The 23385-nt window shown below is 44.9% G+C and overlaps 1 protein-coding gene across 1 annotated transcript in view; it reads left to right on the forward strand.

The window, feature by feature from the left end:
* The window catches only part of LOC141131772 (uncharacterized), a 759715-nt gene that overhangs the window by 475246 nt on the left and 261084 nt on the right, over positions 1 to 23385 (forward strand). The gene's annotated exons all lie outside the window — the stretch shown is intronic.

A 23385-nucleotide genomic window follows, 5' to 3' on the forward strand; every position in this document is an offset into this window, starting at 1 on the left:
AAATTCATTTTTTTTGCAAGAAAATTATTTTGAACCCCAAAACATTATATATTTTTTAAAGCAAATGCCCTACAGATTAAAATGGTGGGTGTTTCATTTTTTTTTTCCACACAATATTTGCGCAGCGATTTTTCAAACGCATTTTTTTGGGAAAAGACACACTTTTTTAAATTTTAATGCACTAAAACACACTATATTGCCTAAATGTTTGATGAAATAAAAAAGATGATCTTAGGCCGAGTACATGGATATCAAACATGACATGCTTTAAAATTGCGCACAAACGTGCAGTGGCGACAAACTAAATACATTTTTAAAAGCCTTTAAAAGCCTTTACAGGTTACCACTTTAGATTTACAGAGGAGATCTACTGCTAAAATTACTGCCCTCGATCTGACCTTAGCGGTGATACCTCACATGCATGGTGCAATTGCTGTTTACATTTGACCCCAGACTGACGCTTGCGTTTGCCTTTGCGCGAGAGTAGGGGGGGGACAGGGGTGCTTTTTTTTTTTTTCTTTATTATATTTTTGCTTTTTTATCTTATTTTTAAACTGTTCCTTTCATTTTTTTAATCATTTTTATTGTTATCTCAGGGAATGTAAATATCCCCTATGATAGCAATAGGTAGTGACAGGTACTCTTTTTTGAAAAAATTGGGGTCTATTAGACCCTAGATCTCTCCTCTGCCCTCAAAGCATCTGACCACACCAAGATCGGTGTGATAAAATGCCTTCCCAATTTCCCAAAGGCGTTGTTTACATCCGGCGAAATCTAAGTCACGAAATGCTCGTAGCTTCCAGTTTCTTAGGCCATAGAGATGTTTGGAGCCACTCTGGTCTCTGATCAGCTCTATGGTCAGCTGGCTGAATCACCGGCTGCATTCTCAGGTTCCCTGTTGGGACAGGAGAGCCAGAGAAAACATGGAAGACTGTGGGGGGGGGGGGGCTTTCCCTCCCACTGCTTGTAAAAGCAGTCTAGAGACTAATTAGCCGCTACGATTGCTTTTACATGAAAGCCGACCGCTGGCTGAAAAGAATGATACCTAAACCTGCAGGCATCATTCTGGTATAACCACTCAAAGTCCAGCAACATACCAGTACGTTGCTGGTCCTTGTTGGGCATATATTGTAATCTTTTTTTTTTTCATGCAGCCTGTGGGCTGAACGAAAAAAAGAGATTGATTGGTGGGTATGCCCACCATTAGAATACCTCCATTCATCCACCCACTTCTAATGAGGGGCATACATGCACCATTTATATATGCCAAAACATGGGGGCATCCTCCCGCAAAAGGTAGGAGCAAATCGCTCCTCCGCCCCTGCTGCCCCCATGCTTTGGCATATATCACCTCCGCTGGAGTCACGGCTTTATATATTGTGGGAGCAAACGCTGTTGCTGTCAAGATAAATAAATCCGCGCTGCAGCTGAATGGCGTACCTGAAGACAAAAAAATGGTTAACAATAAAACACAGTAAACGGTAAAGTATAAAAAATTGCATACCTGAAAAGCAAACATGATAAAACATAATAACAATAAAACATTGCAGAATAGAATACAGTAAAAAAGAGCAGAACAATAGAGAGAGAATAGAGAGAGAGAGAACAATAAAACGACAACTATTTTTGTTTTTATTTTATTTTTTTTGTGTTTTTTTATTTTTGCACTTTTTTTTGTAACTGTAACTTTTGTAACTGTAACCGGTTCCAGGTTCGGTTCTCTCAAAATACGATGGCATCTTGGGAGACCCTGTGAAAGTGTACCTAGTCTGTGCAATGCTGTACGCTAATACTCAACTAGTGTATGGTAGCGTTCAAAACATTCACCAATGCAATGACCAGGATTGTCAGGGCAGGAGGGACAATAATAGCGGGTGTCACGCCTATATCCGTGCTTGCTGCAGACACGACATCTTTTTTGGGGGGGTTCGTTGGTTAGGGGTACTCGGGAGGACATAAAGAAAATGCCTCTCATGCACCCGACTGCATTTGGTTGGGGATGTGAATGGGGGAAGTACGTGTGCTGCAGAAGTGGTGGGTTCCCAATTAGGATTGGCGAATGCAGCAGGAAGGGCATTATGGGCACGACGGGCCTGTGTTTGTCTTCTTGGTGGCAGCAGGACACTACTTGTGCTTGCCACCTCACCAGCTTGAACTGCACTTATGGGACTTGCCACGTCACCAAGTGTTACTGCAGTGCTGGTTTGACTATGACTAGGCCGCTGGTGCTTGCCAGTTCACCAAAACACTACCAAAAAAACTGTTAGCCATCGCAGGTATCAGGCCTGACTCTGCGAACGCTGCAGTTATGCGTTTAGTGTTTTGTAAGTGACAGTGATCGATCGATACTGCACTTGGGCTGGGCTGGGTGGAGGGGCAAAACGCAGGTGCTAGCAGGTATCTGGGCTGATCCCGCTAACACTGCGTTTTTGGGAACCCTAAACTGCTGGGGATGCTAGTATAGATCTGATCGGATCAGATATTGATCCGTTCAGATACTATACCACTAAGGGAGGTGTACGGTGCGTGCGTGGGTGTTAGCGCTACTGGCACTAGCCTGACGCTGCCTGGGGTGACGCAGACCCTATCTGACCCTAAAACCTAAGTTATATCACCGCCGGGCGATCAGGGGGCTAAACCTTTATTCGGTAATAAACGGCGGGTGCCCTGACACTATAAAAAATAAACTAACTAACCAGCATCCCCTGTAGCAGTTATACGGTGATCACTGGTGAAAGGGTTAACTAGGGGGCAATCAAGGGGTTAAAACCTTTATTAGTATATGGGGGTCCCTGGCGCTATAAAATGCTGACAGCGAACCTAAATATTTAACTCCCTAACTAGCGTCACCAGTGACACTAATACAGCGATCAGAAAAATGATCGCTTAGTGACACTGGCGACATGGGGTGATCAAGGGGTTAAAGCTTTATTGGGGGGGTTGGGGGGTATCCTAGACCTAAAGGGGGCTAACACTAACTGCCCTACCACACTAACTGTCACAAACTGACACCAATGCAGTAATCAGAAAAAAAACAAACTGCTTGGTGTCAGTGTGACAGGGGCGGGGGGGGTGATTGGGGGGTGATCAGGGGGTGATCGGGGGGTAAAGGGGGATGTAATGTGTGCCTGGCGTGTTCTACTGTGTGTGTGTTTTACACTCACATCGATGTCTTCTCTCCTCGGCGCCGGAACGGAAAATACCGAGCCGAGGAGAGATGACATCACTTCCTCTGGTGCTGTTTACTATACAGCAGCAGAGGAATTATTTCATTGGCTGGGAGCAATCGCGAGGGGGGGGCCACGAATGGATGGCCTCCCCCTCACCTCTCATCGCTCCTGGACAGAAGCTGACCACCTCGGGCACCAGGGGGGGTCCGATCGGACCGCCCGCCGCGGGAGGCAGATCACGTACAGGTAGGTGATTCTGCCTGCCCGTGCCATTCTGCCGACGTTTATTGCCGTGAGGCGGTCGGCAACTGGTTAAGAGTCATACGGAGGCAGATTATTTTTTTTTTAGTAGGGGTAGGGATGGGGAGGTTTTTAGTGGAAGTTCTAGAGCCCTAAGTTCCCTCTCATCTTGTGATGTGGTGGCCCTCGCATCTTTTTTCATAGCCGAAGTGAGTGCAATACAGCGACCCCGGAGAACTGCCTTATGGGCTTCCCAAAGAGTGGAAGAAGATATGTCAGGGGTGTTGTTCTGGGTGAAGTAGAGTTTCAGTGTGGGTTCTAGTTCCGTTTTGGAGGGGAGGTGTTGTAAGAGGAAGGTGTTCAGCTGCCAATGACATGGCTAGCGATTAGGGGCACCTAATTCCAGTGTAAGCAGGATAGGGGCATGGTCCGACCAGGAGATCGGGAGAATCTGCGCAGCTCGGGAAATGCGCAGCGTGGCATTATTAACAAAGAGGTAGTCAATACGTGAATGCATACGGTGGGGGGCGGAATAAATGTATACTGCCAATCCCCAGGCTGGAGAACCCGCCAGGAGTCAAATAGGTCATAGCGCCTAGTGATGTGACGAAAGAGTTTTGAGTCTCTAGAGCAGGGGTCTCAAACTGGCGGCCCTCCAGCTGTTGCGAAACTACAAGTCCCATCATGCCTCTGCCTGTGGGGGTCATGCTTGTAACTGTCAGCCTTGCAATGCCTCATGGAACTTGTAGTTCCGTAACAGCTGGAGGGCCGCCAGTTTGAGGCCCCTGCTCTAGAGGCTCGAGATTCCCTAGGGTTCATCACGTGGCGGTCAAGCACCAAGGAATGGAATAAGTTAAAGTACCCACCTACTATTAAGAATTCATTCGGAAGAGGCGTGCAAACACTTTAGTTAGAAAGTTAATCTGGTGGACATTCGGGGCATAGAGGGTGCAAAAAGTGACTGTCTGCGCCTGCCATTGTCCACGCAGGATAATTTCGTGTCCTTGTGGGTCAATGAAAGACTCACAACCGATAAACGGGGATCCACGTTTAAAAAGAATAGCTACACTGGCCCGTTTGCGTGGGTTAAACGCCTGATAGACCTGAGGGTAGTGTCTGGAAGCGAACGCGAAGGAGCCCCCCTTATTAAAGTGGATCTCCTGAATCAGGATGATATCTGCCCCCGACTGCCTGAACTCCTTAAGTGCAAGATGTCTTTTCCTGTTGGAGTTTAGGCCATGAACATTTAATGACATAACCTTAGCCATGGTGATGAATATATGCAAACATAAAAGCACTTATCTGGTCCAGCTGGTGGAATGCCGTGGTACAGAGGCCGGGAGTGCAGCATCTCCAGGAGAGGATCCGAATGGTTGCTAGGAGCATAGGGTGAGCCAGTGGAGGAGAAACATAGAGAAAAACAGAGACAGGGAGAAAAGAAAGAGGTAGATCAATAATACATACAGTAGGCAAAGCAAACATTGTTAATAAGCTCTGTACAGCCTGTGATATACAGGGCTACCTAAGTTCCTATATGTCCTCCCGACCAGGAGTAGGAAACAGGCCAGGGGGACACAGAGAACTGCAGTAATAGTTATCAAAAGTCAACAATAAAATGTCAAAGGAACTCTGGGGGGTAAACCCAGGGGGGTCTAGTGATCGGAAGGGTAACCACTCTCAAATCTCTATCGAGATACTCCCATTAAACTAAACAAGGTTAAAACAGGGGCCTAAGGGGGCCATGTGTAAGGCTGTAGGGTGGGCCAAGAATGTCAACCAGGAGGAAGTTCAGACCATAGGCAGGTGTGCCAGGTGGGGAGGCCCTGCTTCAGTCAGCCATTTTTTGGTTTGGCAGCTTTACAGGGGGGGGGTCCAGACCTCGGGAGCGTTTAGCTGAGGGTACCTTCTGCCACACTGTGGGCAGGGGTGGTGGAGTGGCCACCAGGTCCCATTCCTGGAGTTGGGGGACAGGAATCTGCAGAACATCGCAGAAAGCTTCCAGGTCTTACGGATAGCATAGCACGGCAGATTGTCCTTGTCCTCTTGATGTGAGGCTGAAAGGGAATCCCCAGCAGTAGACAATGTCTTCTTCCTGCAGCGAGTGAAGAAGGGGTTGGAGGAGCCTGCGCTTTTGCAAGGTAATCCAAGAGAGGTCCGGGTATAGTTGTACCGGTGTGTTGTCAAAGACTACTTTGCGGATAGATCGGGCCTTACGCATGATATCTTCTTTCAGGGGGTAAGAGTGAACTCTGCAAATGACATCACGGGGTTTGGAGGCATGACCTTTAGGGCGCAGGGCATGGTGAGCTCTATCCATTTCAATGTGTTTGTCGGGGGTTCTCCCAGAAGGTCGTTGAGTAGTGTTTGCAGGGTGATTTGCAGGTCTTCTGGGCCCTCTGATTCAGGCAGGCCCCTGACTCAGATATTGTTCCTGTGCCCCAGGTTGTCCAGGTCCTCAACATGGTGCTGCATGCCTCTCAGCAGTATGTGATGGTCTGCTCCTTGTAGATGAGTGCGATGCACTGCCAATTTAGTTTCTTGTATTTCCTCCTCTGCCATCTCCACTCTGTCTATTAAGTGTTTGAAATTAGCATGCAGTGTTTGAATCTCTGCATGACAAGTGGATTTAACATCCTCAATAAGTTGTTTAAAGTTCTCTTTGGTCGGTATGGCTTGTAGATGTGATTGCCAGGAGGGGTGCACCTGATGGTGGGGGTCCCCCTCCACCTGTGGCGGTAAGGAGTGAGGAGGAGAGGATGGTAATTGATATCGCTGCCTGCATTTTAGGCCCCATTTGGGGGTCCCATGGATCACTCTATGACGTGGTCTGGGACGGAGAGGAGGGCCGCATCATCGGGTCCCTTGTATGAGCGGGGACCGGAAAGCTGACACCCTGGGCATAGGTAGCGGTGAATTCAGCACCCCACCCAGAGGAGCCGGCGTCCCTCGAGCAGGATTGTCTCTGTGATTTAGGGGAGGCAGGAGCAGAGCAGTAGGCCTGACATGGCGTGAGTCTCCCCTGGGGCTCTGCCAGTGAGAGCTCAGTGCAGAGTCCTGAATGTGCATGGGGCCTAGTAGGGGTGGGAAGTCCACTGAAGGAGAAGGAGAGCTGGGACCCCCTATGCTGTCCGATGCTGTGTGCAGCAGCCACGGGAAGGTGTCTGTACACTGTGTGTACGAGGAGGGGGTTAGGTCCAGTGCTGCGTGCTGTGTCCCACGTGGTGCCGCCGCCTGAGAAGCAGGGTGCTGGGGGTGACTCACTGTGTCCATCGGGGATGGTTGCATCCTGGGGGCCATCCATGCAGACTCGGTGTGCTTTGCAGATTGGCCGGAGCTTGAAAAGCATGTTGTGGTGGAGACCACGTGGAGGAGGTGGAAGCAGCTGGTGCCATCTTGTCCGTCCCGCCGGGCGGCATGGGAGGCAGCGAAAAGTAACCCCGGAAGGTCGTGGAAGACCTGGGAGGTTGGGATGATCTCTGTGCTTTGGAGAAGCGGGTTCTCCTGGATCCACCCAAGTCCTTATAAAAGGTCATGGAGCTGTGGGCTATGAAAGAGCTAGGAGCTCAAGCATCCAAGCAGGTCGACTTCCGGTCACACCCCCCGATATTTTTCTTTTTAGTTTGATTGCTCAGGTTTCACCTGCAGCTTCTACTCTGGACTATTTAATTAGGTATCTGTTCATTCATGTTTTTTTTAATTTTCTGTACCCTTGTGTACATAATCCAGAATTATTTATACTTATCTCCCATGGAACTTTTGTTCTCCTAAGTTGTCTGAAGCCTATCTTTTGGTCTATTTCCCCTTTTTTACTATGCTGTCTTTGATATCCCTGATATCACTGTCATTGTACTCCTTGTGGTGCCTAAATCTTCTAAGGCCTGTCTCTCTCAAAGAGACTTGTCGACCTTCATGGTTACTGGACATCTTCTTCCAACTGTTTCTTCTGAATAAGAATTCCATTATATTGCTCTTCCTGGGTGGAAATGTACCCTTTTACTTTATCTTAGACACCTTTTTCTACTAGATGTATCAATTTCTAATATCCTTGGGTCTGATTCTAACACAGGTATTTTCCAGAGTCAGCTGGGAATCTCTACATTAGTCCATCTTTTTAGGCTGAATCTCACTATAGTTCACTAGACTTCTTTTCTAAGCATATTGAATTCTTCACCTGTCACTGCCAAGGTCTACTCGCTTACACTGAATAGCATTAGTGGTTTCATAGTATGCAAACTATTTGGACATGAACTCTTCTCCCTGGGTTCCTGAACAAGATCTTTTCATCATTATATATGTAGCGCCACCCATGAAGGAGCCGATTGGTGCATTTGGATTCTCTGATCTCTGCCTCAACTCCAAGAATGAACTCAGCTCCTCTGATACACCTGGTTAAATAAAATGAATGCAAACACATTTAAGGACACATGAGGTAAATACCATTATCCTGGTTGTGGATTATCACCAAAAATAGTAGTGGTAGTGTTAAACAAGTTGAATATATTAGCACGGTTTAAAGTATATGGAAACTTACAACACTGTTAAACCTTGCCACAAATAACTAATACATTAGAAAAGACAACCTTCAATATTTAGCAACTGCAGGTATAGAAAGGGCAGTAATCTATATGCCCTTAACACAGGCGCTGAGAGGGAGGAGAGAAGACTTGTCAACTTCTCAGCTCCTTCTGGGCCGCAAACACCTTTGAGAAACAAACACACAACGAAAAGAAAAGGGTTACACAAGTACAGTAAGCACAGTTCTGTATGTTGCAGGTCCTGAGGTGAAGAATACTAGTGTCTAGCAAATGGTGGGGCCCTTGTTTTAAAAGAGTAGGTTTAAACAAGCTTGCACGGAGCAGTAATCCTCTAGAATGTTCTGTTAGGTAGAGATTTAAAAGGGCAAACTACTAGAGGTGGCAGCTCCAAACAAGCATGCCGTGACACTAAAAAGAGAAATTGGTGTCTGCATGCAGTGTCAGTATGGTGTCAAGAAGGATGCTGGGTTTGCACCCTCTCACTAATCCTCTGTGCGATGACACAACGATAATCCCAGGTGCTGGTTCAGGCTCCTGATGCTCCTAGCAATGTTGTAAGGCATTGGATCTCCTCCTGAGGGACAATCGAGATGGCTGATAGCAAAACTCGCAAGGTGAAGAGGCAGTGGTCGACCCAATACCTGGATATCACGATCCCTGAAATGGCGTGGGTCATCTCCGCTGAGCTGGGTGCTGCTTGGGTCACCGATCAGGGTTCCTGAGCTTAACAGTGGTGGAATGTGTGGGTTACACAGATCCTGGCTCCCCTCTATCTTCTTGCAGCGCTCTCCCGGTCGTCTCAGGAAAAACGTGTCTCTCTCTCTTTCTCTGCTGGAGTTCCACCACACAGTCTGGTCACCTCACCACACTCTCTCTCCTGGCAGTCTCTGGAAAAGCTTGGCTTTCTCTCTATAATGATGCTGGTACCTCAGCCCACTCTCCTCAGACAGCACTCCCTCCTTTATAATAGGTCACACACTCTCTGGTGTCAGTGTGTATCTCTCTTTCCCCTCAGCTCCAAAAATACCTCTCACAGTGTTTTTCTGTCACTGTGTCCCAGCAAAGGACTTTTTTGAGCCTTGGTATCTCCCTCTCTTTTAAGCAATCTCCTCTCCTCTGTCTCCTGTCAGCACTCTCTCTCTTTCTTTTACTGCAGTACTTCCCTCTGTTCTGCCCCTCAGCACTTCCCGAAACTCCCCTTTTTCCCAGTGTTCTCTCACTCTCAGTTTTCTGGAAGGACCAGTCAGCAACTCTCTTGTGGCCAAAAGGAGAAATTGCATTACAACATGCCTGCTACATATAGTGAAGGTTATTTTCCATATGCATTTTTTATTTGTTTATTTAATTTTTATAAGGAAATATCCAGCTTGTTGATTCTGTACTTCCCTAGAAGGTCAAGAGATACCACTTTGCTACTTGACTAAAGAGTTTCCCTAGGTGGGACAATAAGTCAGCAGATCTTTATCGGACCTACTTACTGGAAAACTGATTCCTTTTTTCTCCCTGATTTCTATTTGATTCCTATTTGTATATATAATCAGACGGATTAAATCAAGGTTATCACAACTTCTATTGATGTGTGTTGGAAAGTCTCCTTTTCTGTCCTTCCCATCCTGAGGTCCCTGTATGTTTATTTAATACTAAATGTTCCCACTTAGTTTTCCCTGTTATATAAGTATGTTGGTCTGCTTGCCCTTTCCTTAAAACGGGTTTGATCCTCTACCTTTATTTGTGTTCAGGACTTTCCTTGTCCGTCTAACTTTCTTTTCCCTGGGGGTAAAGGATTAGGTATATCAGGCTTTAGTTATCATTTCTTTTGTTGACCAGTTAACTGTTGGTCTAAAATTATTTCACCTGTTGTTTTTATTCCATTTTGGTGATTAATTGTGGTCTTCCATGTTCTTGTGAGGTCCCTGATTCATCCAGACTACAGTTACCCATAGTGGTACCACCTCCATTACTCTGGAACACAAGATTCTTCTTAGTGCTTTTCCCTCTTTGTAGCAATTTTCAGTTTGCTTCCTCTTCTTTTCTTCTAGCCCTTGTAAGGCTTCCCAAACCCAGAGCCCAGGTACTTCACAGAGATTTGGCTGATGAATGGAACAGCAGGGGAGAACATAGAAGGTGTGTATCTCTAATAGAGGTGGTGGGCTATAAAGTAAACCTGTTACTTTGCCCTGAATGAACAAAGTGATGTTTAACAACCCCACTACTCAGCAGACTTCAGATTCCAGTGACCTGAATGCAAATTCATTTAAAAGAGAAGTATGGGTTTCTTTTTTTTTGCTTACATCTAATCTATGTGAGCTGCTGATATCTATAAATCTTTCCAGCCCTCTCAGAAGTGCCCCTATTCTGTTAAAATCAAGCTAAATACCTGTGGGAGGGTCTAAAGACTTTTATACAGTGTAATACCGACAATGGTCTTGCTCTGGAGTCTGGATCCACCCATTTTCTGTCATTTTGCTTGGCTCTCTGATCTCTGCTCGTTCCTGAGACTTCACAGAGCTTAGCTGCTCCCCCTCCCTTCTCTCTCCTCCCTCCTCCTCTTCAACCTGTTCCATCATTCAAAGGAATCCAGCAGAGATAACAGCCCTTCAGTGACTGTAATGTGAGAGAAGTCACTGATAGTGCTGTGTATGAGAATCTACACTATATATTTTTATCTATCAGAGTGAAAAGAATATATTTTTAATGCAGAATACACTTTTGGAATTTACAGCACACAGGAAATCCATGAATTACTGGTATAGTAAAATGAAATGAAATCAGAGCTAACATTGTGAATCAATCCTTTTATTGACTATTTTTATGAAACAATGAAACCTTCCATTCACATCTATATAAAACTGAAGCCCAGAGTTACTCAGACATATGGTCAGAGCTTTGCTACACCATAATTAGTGTATTACCTAGTACCCCTATAGCAATAATGTTTGCTTCATTGTAAATAGAGTATTGCAACATTACAGTGGGGACGGAAAGTATTCAGACCCCCTTAAATTTTTCACTCTTTGTTATATTGCAGCCATTTGCTAAAATCATTTAAGTTCATTTTTTTTCCTCATTAATATACACACAGCACCCCATATTGACAGAAAAACACAGAATTGTTGACATTTTTGCAGATTTGTTAAAAAAGAAAAACTGAAATATCACATGGTCCTAAGTATTCAGACCCTTTGTTGTGACACTCAGATATTTAACTCAGGTGCTGTCCATTTCTTCTGATCATCCTTGAGATGGTTCTACACCTTCATTTGAGTCCAGCTGTGTTTGATTATACTGATTGGACTTGATTAGGAAAGCCACACACCTGTCTATATAAGACCTTACAGCTCACAGTGCATGTCAGAGCAAATGAGAATCATGAGGTCAAAGGAACTGCCTGAAGAGCTCAGAGACAGAATTGTGGCAAGGCACAGATCTGGCCAAGGTTACAAAAACATTTCTGCTGCACTTAAGGTTCCTAAGAGCATAGTGACCTCCATAATCCTTAAATGGGAGACGTTTGGGACGACCAGAACCCTTCCTAGAGCTGGTGTCCGGCCAAACTGAGCTATCGGGGAAGAAGAGCCTTGGTGAGAGAGGTAAAGAACCCAAAGATCACTGTGGTGAGCTCCAGAGATGCAGTCGGGAGATGGGAGAAAGTTCTAGAAAGTCAACCATCACTGCAGCCCTCCACCAGTCGGGGCTTTATGGCAGAGTGGCCCGACAGAAGCCTCTCCTCAGTGCAAGACACATGAGAGCTCGGATGGAGTTTGCTAAAAAACATCTGAAGGACTCCAAGATGGTGAGAAATAAGATTCTCTGGTCTGATGAGACCAAGATAGAACTTTTTGGCCTTAATTCTAAGCGGTATGTGTGGAGAAAAACAGGCACTGCTCATCACCTGTCCAATACAGTCCCAACAGTAAAGCATGGTGTTGGCAGCTGCTGTGGGTGTGTTTTTCAGCTGCAGGGACAGGACGACTGGTTGCAATCGAGGGAAAGATGAATGTGGCCAAGTACAGGGATATCCTGGACGAAAACCTTCTCCAGAGTGCTCAGGACCTCAGACTGGGCCGAAGGTTTACCTTCCAACAAGACAATGACCCTAAGCACACAGCTAAAATAACGAAGTAATGACTTCACAACAACTCCGTGACTGTTCTTGAATGGCCCAGCCAGAGCCCTGACTTAAACCCAATTGAGCATCTCTGGAGAGACCTAAAAATGGCTGTCCACCAACGTTTACCATCCAACCTGACAGAACTGGAGAGGATCTGCAAGGAGGAATGGCAAAGGATCCCCAAATCCAGGTGTGAAAAACTTGTTGCATCTTTCCCAAAAAGACTCATGGCTGTATTAGATCAAAAGGGTGCTTCTACTAAATACTGAGCAAAGGGTCTGAATACTTAGGACCATGTGATATTTCAGCTTTTTTTTTTTAATAAATCTGCAAAAATGTCAACAATTCTGTGTTTTTCTGTCAATATGGGGTGCTGTGTGTACATTAATGAGAAATAAAATGAACTTAAATGATTTTAGCAAATGGCTGCAATATAACAAAGAGTGAAAAATTTAAGGGGGTCTAAATACTTTCCGTCCCCACTGTACATCCACCTTACATTTGTATCATTAAGTGGGGCTGTATTACATGGCATATTCATGCAGCTGCACAAATATAGAAGTATTTGGCCACGTTGATGTGCCCTGGAATGGAGAGGTGTTACATGCAGTTGCCTGTTGAACTCAATTAAAGGCTGACAGGTGCACAGATCTTCATACATATTCTTGCGTGTACATCTGCCTAGGATGGGATAGACAGGTGATTCGTGTAGCCATCTTTTAACCACTTTCCCACCACCCCATAGCAGTTTTACTGCTACATGGCAGTCACACTGCGCAGGATCACGTATATATACATGATCCTATACTTCCAAGTATCAGTCAAGAGTGCACGCCACCGGTGCCTCACTCCACACTGATCGTTCGGTACGCAGGCGGAACTGCAGTCTGTAAAAAAAGGCAGATTACCATTCTGTCAGTAAGAAAGTTATGGATCCTGCGTCTCTGGAACAAAGGAACAAAGATCTATGCCTTTCCTAAGTAAAAGCATCTTCCCTACTACACTAAAACACAGGCTAGACACACAGTTAACCCTTTGATCACCCTTTCGATGTTAACCCCTTCTCAGCCAGTGTCATTGGTCCCCAAAAAAGTGTCAGTGTCCAAATTGTCTGCCATAATATCGCAGTTACGCTATAGGTCGCTGATTGCCTCCATTGCCAGTAAAAACATTAATACAAAAATAAAAATTCCAAACATATATCCTATAGTTTGTAGACACTATAATTTTTGCATTATACACACATAGTGTGGTGACTAGCATTTTTCTGCATTGTAAGAATGCCTGTTGCCACTAGGACACACAGAAAACCAATTTTTTACTATTTGCCCTTTTTGCACTACAATACAGCCTGTAGCTGCAGTCCGGTGAGTTGTGATAAAATGCAAACATGTTGCATCTTATCTCACAGTATAGGAAGGTGCCACATGTTACTTTAAGACCCCTTTCACACTGAGGCACTTTACAGGCACTATAGCACTAAAAATAGCACCTGTAAAGCGCCTCTCCTGTCACTCCAATGTGAAAGCCTGAGGGCTTTCACACTGGAGCGGTGCGCTGGCAGGACATAAAAAAAAGTCCTGCAATCAGCTTCTTTGAGATGCTTTAGAAACGGTGTATATACACTGATCCTAAAGTGCCCCTGCCCATCAAAATCAATGGGCAGCGCTGTCGAAGCGCTGCTGCAGTGGTGCTTTGTGGGCGCTTTTAACCCTTTTTTAGTTAAAAGTGCCCCGCTAGCAGACCAAAAGCGCCGCTAAAACGATGGTAAAGCAGGGCTAAAAATAGGTTAACTTTACTGCCGGCGCAGCTTAGTGGGGAACTGCCCTAACTGCTTTGTGACTGTCTCATGTAGGAGTACAGCAATAAAGCGGCTCTCTTGTGCTGAATCACGTACTAGATACATGATCCAGCTCTTCCAGGTGGGGGCCGCGCATGTGCGTTGCCACCTCGCGGGCTGATCAGAAGGTCTCGGGCCAATTATTGATCCCCGGCACCCACTGATCGGCAAAGAGGATGACAAGGCAGAGCTCTGTGAATGTAAAGAATGCAGAGCTCTGTCCTGTCAGTAGGGATGTGCTGATTTTTGTTTCCATGAAAAGCACATGGCTTAGTAATAGGTAAATTGACCTTTCATAACATGTTATGGGCTACATCCATATTCTGGGTGTAACATGTAACATGCTATGAAAGCATCAGCCCCTACCCCTTCCCCCCCATTCTGACAGCTAGCATGGTATCTTCTCCTCCCTGCTAGCTGGTAAGAAAACGCCTGCCCACCCAGCTGCGTCACTCATTCATGGTACTTTGTGAATGGAATACAACAAAACTCGACATCTTTAGCAGCTGTCGGCTTGTTGTTCTCAATGAACTACCACAGCGCTATGGATTGCCACGATAGTTCATTCATGCTTCCTGTTAGAATGTATTGGTTTCCTTGCCAAAGCAGTGACAAGTATGCAGGCAACCTGATTGGCATCAGTGATCTGCTGATTGCTGGTGGAATGCTTTACAGGCTCCTGCAACAAAAAATAATAAATGAACATGTTTTTACCTGCAAACAATGTGCATTTATTTATTTAGGGTAAAATGTGAACTTATTCTTTAAAGCACCTCACAGTGAATGCACCAACGCACTGTTAGGCACACATTTAACCCTTTGATCGCTCTAGATGTTACCCTTTCCCAGGCAGTGTCATTAGTACAACAAGTGTTTGGCGCAAAGGTTAAAAGCAATAATCCACATAAATGACAATATTATGCATATAAATGATGAACTGGAACAAGGGATAAGAAAAGGTAATAGTAGTCCATGATGGTGTGCATAAAGTCGATGATGAGGTATAAAGCCCACATTCACGGCAGCCTTCCAATGGGGATGGAAACCATATTCTCAAAAAGCACTGTAAGAAACAAAGAAAGGAAGTGCCTCTGGGTGCAGACTTAAAAACAATTTTAATAAAAAGAGCAGCAACAGAGATTGCACTCATATTTGTGTTAAAGTTAAAGTTTGAGTTAAAAAGGCATATGAGAGTCCCAGATGTAACTGGAGGGGTCCGTGAGGTCGATCATCCCTGCCATGGATGTGTAATCAGACTGGTCTTTCAGATGCACTGTGTCCACCTGCCGGCAATGATGGAGGAATACCAGAATGAGACTTGGAAGGCAAACAGCAATCCAGGCGAGGGGCGATGACATCACACACATGCAACGCGTTTCCTGAGTCAGCAAGCCGTGAATAGCATGACGGCTGCACTCCTTTGTCAAGCCCTTGAGCCCACAAAATTTCAGTTAGTGTCAGACTGTCTGCCATGCTATCAATGTCCCGCTATAAGTCCATGCACAGGCATCCCCATTCATTCTATTGGGATACAGGAGCTGCATGGACACAGCCAATGCTCTCAATTTCACACCCAGTAGGTGTGGGTCTATGTTCAGGGTCTGCTTTCTAGGGCCCACACTTGCAGCTGTACGGATGTCATATTGAGAGTAGCAGCTGTAGCTGTGCAGCTGCTGCAACACAGTAGACATCAATGGGACTGCCTGCCTGCATGGAAAACCTGCTCATTCCCTGCAGGTAAAAACTGACCTTTAGCCTAGGTTCACACTGAATGCGGAAAACACAAATCTATACCAAGGAAAGATAAGCATAGAAAAAGATGCCACATACAGAGCCACAGAGATATAATATCTGAATAAATGCAAATAATATATAAAAAAAATTGGAAAATGTATTAAATGTTTGATAAAAATATCCAAATACACAGAAGCATAAAATCATTACAACTTCCACCATTCACCATCTAATGACAACGTGGTCGATAGACAAACAAATACAGACAGACTAACAAACAAATAAGGGAGCGTCTTCACTGCACGTGTACCATAGTATAAGCTGGAGGTCCACTAATTGCATATCCCTGGGATAAGCCATTAAAAGTACTATAAAATAAATGTGCAATGTGGCAGCAAACACTGTGGGGCCAGGCAGTCCTTATAGGAGAGTATTGTGGAGGGGTAGGAGCCTGCACATATCAAGACCAAAATAAAAGGATCTGAAAATCAAAAATCAAAGGGTCAGATTCTGCAGTCTATGGTTATTGGGGACATAAGGCAGGATAGGTAAGGAATATAAGCTAGTAAAGTTCCACCTCATAAACACTGATCTTTGCAGAGATCCAGAAAGCAAATAGAAAAACTGACATCATGACAATCAAGCATAAAGTCAAAATAATATCTGCTATAGGTATACAAATGTTGTAGTGTACTTTATAAAAAGGTAGATGCTCTGCAGATGATAGATGTTACCATAATCTACCCATGCTCGGTTATCCATAATCCGCAGGGATGAAGGTAACAATAGTGTCCAAAGGACTAGATATCAGTACAGCTGAGCAAGGGATCACCTCATTTTCCTTCCATTTCCTATTGAGCTCATCACTGCATATGCCGTGTCAGGAGTCTCGTCACCCAGGCTGAATGGGGAGTAACTCCGTAACCACGTCAGAGACAGTAGGCTTATGGATAGCCGCTGGATGTGGTGACCCAAAGTGCCATTGTCCCGCACCTACATGCCCAAAGTCGTCCGTGGTGAGGACCCCCAATGGTGGAAGGTGCACGGAGTGTCAGCAGTTCAGAGGAGAGGGAGTGACGTCAACACATTTCACGGGGAAACCCTAGCTTCTTCAGGACTCACTGACTGTCCACACTGACTTCGCACAATTTTATTCCCACATGTCTAGGTCTTTTTTTCTCAGAGAATAGGTGCAGGAACTCCCCCCTTCTAAGTCACCCCTTGTCTCCGCCCCCTACCCACCTCCGAGCACCATCCCTTGGTTCCACCCGCTACCCACCTCCCAGTACCGCCCCTTTTAGAGAATACAGAAACAAATATCATTCTGTGGCGCTAAGTAATTTGTATAGAATTTGTTAGCAGCAAAATAGATCCCCTGCAGCCAGCAACAATAGATACCCCAGCAACAATAATTCCCTCACACAACAATGCCCCCCGCAACAAAAATCCACCCCAGCAACAATAGACCCCCAGCTGCAACAACAGATTTCCCAGCAGCCAGCATCAATAAACCCTCCAGTAGCCAGCAACAATAGACATCTCTCTCAACAGTAAATTCCTCTCAGCAACAACAGACCCCCCCGGAATATAAAATCCCCTTCCAGCAACAATAGATCCTCCACCAGCAACAATAGACCCCTGCGCAAAAATAGAATCTCACCAGCGTAGTTGCTATAGACTATAGATCCCCCAGTGGCAATCACCAATAGACCCTCCAGCACATCCCCAGCACCCCTTGCCATTACATAAATTTAGTGCTGGAGGTGCCGTAACTGCGTTCTCCCACGTTCCCCATGAAAAAAAGCTCTGAACGAGGGAGATTTCAGAGACATCTGTGTGGGCTTCTGCACAGATGTCAATAGAAATCGCACCCTGAAATCGCCAAAAGTAGTACAGAAACTTCTTTGGGAATCAGTGCAGTGCCGCAAATGTGGCGTCGCACCGACTTGGACGCTGCCATTGACGGGAATTTGGCATGCGATTTGACATGTCAAATCGCATCAATGTGAACCAGGGCTTACACGAGTGTAAACTTAAGTACACCCATATGAAGGGCTATCTTCACCCACATGGGATTTACAGGTATTTGCTGCAGCCATATGCAGGCAGTCTGTTCAAATCAATGACAGGTGGCCAGCTTCACTGACCTGCACGGATCTACAATAGGAGTGTACGTCCATACACGACCAATGCATGGATCAGAATGCAGTATGTTTGCAAGGAATATATGTATAGTTCTTGTGTGAAGTTCTTAAGTTTTATACATACCCAACAATGTGTAGCAGAATTTATGTTTACATACACATATGTGCCCTAGGCTGCACATGTGCATTAGAGGAGAGGGTACACATGTGCATTATAATGTGTACAGGGGTGTTTTTTTTTTAATTATTATTTTAATATCATTTATTTTTTAACACTTTCTGTCTGCTGTTGGCATGCAGTAAAAAATGTCAGGGTAACATAGGTTGGGAGGTCAGCAGGGCAGATGATAGGGTCAGCAGTTTGCAGAGGACTGTACAGAGGCCATTTATTTATAGGACAGTGTGCAGGGGGGGGCAGGGGGGCAGCAGGGCAGAGGATGGAAGGTCAGTATGACAGTGTGCAGGATTCAGTACGCAGAGGACAGAGGTCAGTAGTGCAGAGCACAAGGGTCAGCAGGGCAGAAGACAAAGTTCAGCAGTGAAGAGAACAGAGGTTATTAGGGAACAGGACAGAGATCAACAGTCCAGGGGGCAGTAGAGGAGAAGACTGAGGTCAACAGTCCAGAGGACAGAGGTCAGCAGTCCAGAGGGCAGAGGTCAGTAATCCAGAGGACAGAGGTCAGCAGTCCAGAGGTCAGCAGTCCAGAGGGCAGAGGTCAGCAGTCCAGAGGACAGGAGTCCACAGGCCAGAGGTCAGCAGTCCAGAGGGCAGCAGTCCAGAGGATAGAGGTCAGCAGTCCAGAGGGCAGAGGTCAATAGTCCAGAGGTCAGCAGTCTAGAGGGCAGAGGTCAGCAGTCCAGAGGGCAGAGGTTAGCAGTTCAGAGGCAGAGGTCAGCAGTTCAGAGGGCAAAGGTCAGCAGTCCAGAGGGCAAAGGTCAGCAGTCCAGAGGACAGAAGTCAGCGATCCAGAGAGCAGAGGTCAGCAATCCAGAGGGCAGAGGTCAGCAGTCCAGAGGGCAGCAGTCCAGAGGGCAGTAGGACAAAGGTCACGCTTTGGCAGAACACACATAATTTCCCTCTTCCCCACATAGCACACACTTGTTACAGAATTATATTACAAACAGCCTGGAATATACACAGTGTACACAGAGATACAGCTTAGACCTGCTCACTGTTTACACAGACAATGCCTTGATATGCACACAGTATATACAGATAGCCTGCATGTGTGTGGAGACTGTATAACTGACTGGTATTCTCTGGTTTTATGATGTGGGAGCTGCAGCAAGCATACCAGTCAGTTATACAGTCTCCACACACATGCAGGCTATCTGTATATACAGTGTGCATATCAAGGCATTGTCTGTGTAAACAGTGAGCAGGTCTAAGCTGTATCTCTGTGTACACTGTGTATGTAAAGAGGAAGAGCTCTGAGTGCCTGTGTGTGTGTGTGTGAAATGACAGGATAAGAGGAGCAGATCAATCAGTGTCCACAGAAGGAGGGGGGGGGGGCTGAAGATCCTGACAAGCCCACTTTTATCTCATATTCTCAGCAGTAGATTAGAGGCACATTGTTTACCATCTGGCCAAGCAGTCATCTTCTGTGTCCTGTGTGAGGTCCTATTACTATGGAAACAGAACCATGTGACCAACATGCTCGTTCAAAGCACGGCCACGTCCCTCAGGGGAGGGGGGGCAGAGGCGTGTGTTAGTGTGTTGCTGAAGTTGTGTACAACCCCTGAGTACTTTTCAAACAGAAAATGGACCGTGTTTGGGAGCTGAAGGAAAGTTAATGTGCACATGCTGTAAAAACTAAAAGATGTAGGAAAAAAAGATTAGCTTATATGTAATTAATGTAATATGTACCAGCTATTTAACCCATCCCATACTTCTCATTTAAGCATTCTGGTGCCTGCTTTCAAAGTGAGAAGTGATGTAATTTGTTCAGTCTGAAAATAACCACTGAAACTCATGTATGTAGTTGAAGAAGGCATTACATTATAGTTTGTATACATTACATGACAGTTTGTATACAGTGGGTGATTTTGATTAACCTAAAAAAAAAAAAAAAAAAAAAAAAAACATGCTATTGTTCACATCCTGTCTAGCATATTTGAAAAAGGCAAAAAGTTGGAGAGAATCCATAATGAGAGAAGGGAGAGAAACCTATATTGAACTCCGAGTCCCACCATGTAGGTTGAGACTTGTAGCTCCATGGAGCAAATAGTTATTTTCTCCCTGTCTCTAGTTATAGGACTTTTAGTAGAATTAAAAGATTGGATGGGGACCCACAATGTGAGAAGTTTTTCGTAGGCCCACAAATATCTGTAAAAAGCTTTGGCAAGGCTTCCCATCTAAGGCCTCTTTCACACTGTCGGACTGTTCAGGTCCGCCTGTCAGTTTTGTCAGCGGACTTGAACGGGCGCTCCATGCTAGTCTATGGAGCGACGGATGTCAGCGGTGACATGTCTGCTGACATCCGACCCGGTCCGATCCGCTAAAATCAGACTGATGGCCCTACGTTCACATCCGTCCCTGGCGGATCAGATCGGGTGAGATCTGATGAAAACGGACATGCTGTCTGTTTTCGTCTGATCTCTCCATAGCAACCAGCGGCACTCGACAAGGCCCTCCCCACTCAGTGAGCAAAGAGGGACCTGTCATCCGCCAGCTCAGCGGAGATCAACGGAGAGATCTCCAGCTGAGCTGGCGGACAGAGGCGGACTCCATGGCAGCAGATCCGCCTCGTGAGAATGAAGCCTAAGTCTGTACAAATCTGCCTGCTAGGCCTGGCAATGATTTTTCTGGCTATTTTTATGTACAGTAGATTGCCTCATTGTGTGATCTTCTCTTGTACTGACAATCCACCAACTCTTTTGCATAGAAACCATAAGCGATCCATATTTTCAAACAGCATTTACCTCAAATTCCTTGCATCTGGATTTGCTAAACGTTTAACAATACAACTTATATTTTACAAGAGAAACGTGTCAACTTATGCAGTTTACAGCTGTCACACAATTGAACTGTCGATAGTAATACTTCAGCAGAAAAATACTTCTTGCAATATACCATTGTAAAGGAAAGGTGTTTGTTTGTTTCTTTCTGTCCACAAGTGTAGAAGGAACTGACAGTGGAGGCAAAAGTAAAAGACAAACTTTAGATGAGGAGTACCTTTATAGAAAATCTGAGCACAACCAGGAAAATACATCCATCTAATATAATATATGTCAATTTTTTGCATGCCAAAGCATTTGTAATTTTTTAAAGCTAGTCTTGGAGTTTATAGCCAAATAAATAAAAAACGATTGTGCGGTGCCCAAATGATAAACATAAAAATGCAAAAATGAATTATTAAAAATATTAAATCAGCAGCTACCTCATAAATAAGATAAATGCAATGTCAAATCCATAGCAAAGGAGAACCTACTTAAACCTGTGCAAATTTAAAGATGTGAATTTCATGCCAGGAAATATACATACATTTTGCAAAACATCCATTCTAAATACATTCTAGTCTATAAATCATCTATAATTCCATGCTTAAACACCCAAAATACAAATAAAAATTAAGATTTTCCTGCCACCGTTGATAAAATACTAATCAAAAAACACCCACCCTATGGGAAAGCAGCTCCCCATCACAATTGACCCCCAAGATGACTGCAATGTCTGAAAGTGCTTGAGTATAATCCACTTCAGACTTCCATTCACATATATGAATCCAGACCACAGACAGATACATCAAGATGGAAATCCTATATGCATGGAAAAAAGAGGCTTACAATAGTGAAGTGCTGTTTAAAATTTTTAATAATTTAGTAATTTTAATAATTTAATAATTTTAATAAAAACTTGTCTTGCAGTTTATGACAGATGTAAGCTGCTGATTAAGCAATAAACCTTCCTGGTCTAGAATTCAGTGTCCTATGTGATTTTACTATCTCAAGCCTGCTTACTGGACAATGTTTCAGCATCATCATTTCTGTACAGTGACCAGGGAGCTGATCTAGGAAACTGTAATGCTAAACCACAGAGCAGAAGATCTTACTTACTACTAGGTCAAGTTATAACTAAAATAATTGCACTGTTACTTAAATTGGAACTATACTCACCTCAACTCTAGTGATGTGGTGTCCCAGAGCTGCCCACTCAGCTGTCGGCTTCCAGGTGCGCAGCTCACTTTACAAGGGCAGACAGGCGGGTAAGTAAGTTTTACTGCAGAAGAGACAAAGCATGTCTCTTTTGCATTAAAATTCCTGCCTTTTTTATTTTAGGCTTAAAGTTCCAATTTAAGGTTAATCTCTGCTTAAAATCTAAGTGCAAATAAAAAACACAATAAACATAACTTACAACCAGTTGGATATGTACCATTTGCTGATGTCACTTCTATTAGCATAAATCCTCCCCCATCTATGACTCTTCACATACCCCCCACAATCTTCTAATGGGGTTGAGGTTAATAGAACTAAGGTGCTGTCACAGGCTTTCTTGCCCAACGATGCCCGCCCTTTCCACCCAGCGCTGCCAATCATGGAAGCTGTACTACAGCATCTATGAGTGAAACATAATCTATGAATGGAGGGGTGGACCTATCAATCACCCACTCATACTTTATTCATAGATCACTTTCCATTCATAAAAACTGTAGTATGATTTCTGTGAATGGAGCTGGGTGGAAAGGGCAGGCATAGCTGGGCACTCCTAATGAGACCCTGTGACAGCCCCTTAGTTGTATTAGATGGGGCGTGAGCACATGGGACACATCCTACTGATTGTAAGTTTTTTATTCTGACTGCACTCAAGCCTAGTACACATGGGCCGAATGTCAGGCGGCCTGTGTGTACTGGAGTCAGTCTGACAGAAGTCGGCCAGCTTCTGTCGAAGGGACATGACGGAAAAAGGTCTGCCGATTGGCTCCTGGTCAGCACTCTCAGCCATTGGCCGGAGTGTTCTGATGGGGGGGGGGTCATCATAACACAATAGCACAGCAGGGGAGATCGCTGTTCTAATGTTGGATAGTTAGTACAGCAGCTCCTCCTGAGCTGTAAGGTTTTTTTCGTTCAGCCCTGCTGGGTTGAACGAAAAAAAAAAATACTAGTGTGTATGAGGCTTTAGGCTTTAAAACATTTTTACCATCATTCACCCCCCCTCCCCCCACCACCACCACCATTTTTTTTCTTACTTACTTATCTACTCCTAGGCTGTACAAAGTCCCTTTTTGCCTCTGTGACATCACCAGGGTTACTGAGGTCTTTAGTCTACCTGAGCGTGTGTCAGGATCAAAAGTGGCCTGCATCACTTCTTTCAGATACAGCATGCACTCTTGTATCATGTAACATGACTGGCAAAGAACAAGAGAGATTTTAGCAGTGACAACGCTGATGACTGCTCCTCAGTGTGCATAGTGACACAGCCTTATGAGGCTGCTGAGGGTGGAAACACTGCAGTGAATTCACAGCAGGCTCTTCAGCATTGTCACCCACATGGAAAAAGATCCAAGGACTGCCAGAATTGCCAGAAGCAACAAGATTTGCTAAGTGCAATTTTGTGCTTTTTTCAAGATTTTTTAAATGTGGGTACATTTCCAGTGTAGCCAACTATGTTTTG

Source organism: Aquarana catesbeiana, linkage group LG03, assembly GCF_042186555.1.
Source record: "Aquarana catesbeiana isolate 2022-GZ linkage group LG03, ASM4218655v1, whole genome shotgun sequence".
NCBI classification, from domain to species: domain Eukaryota; kingdom Metazoa; phylum Chordata; class Amphibia; order Anura; family Ranidae; genus Aquarana; species Aquarana catesbeiana.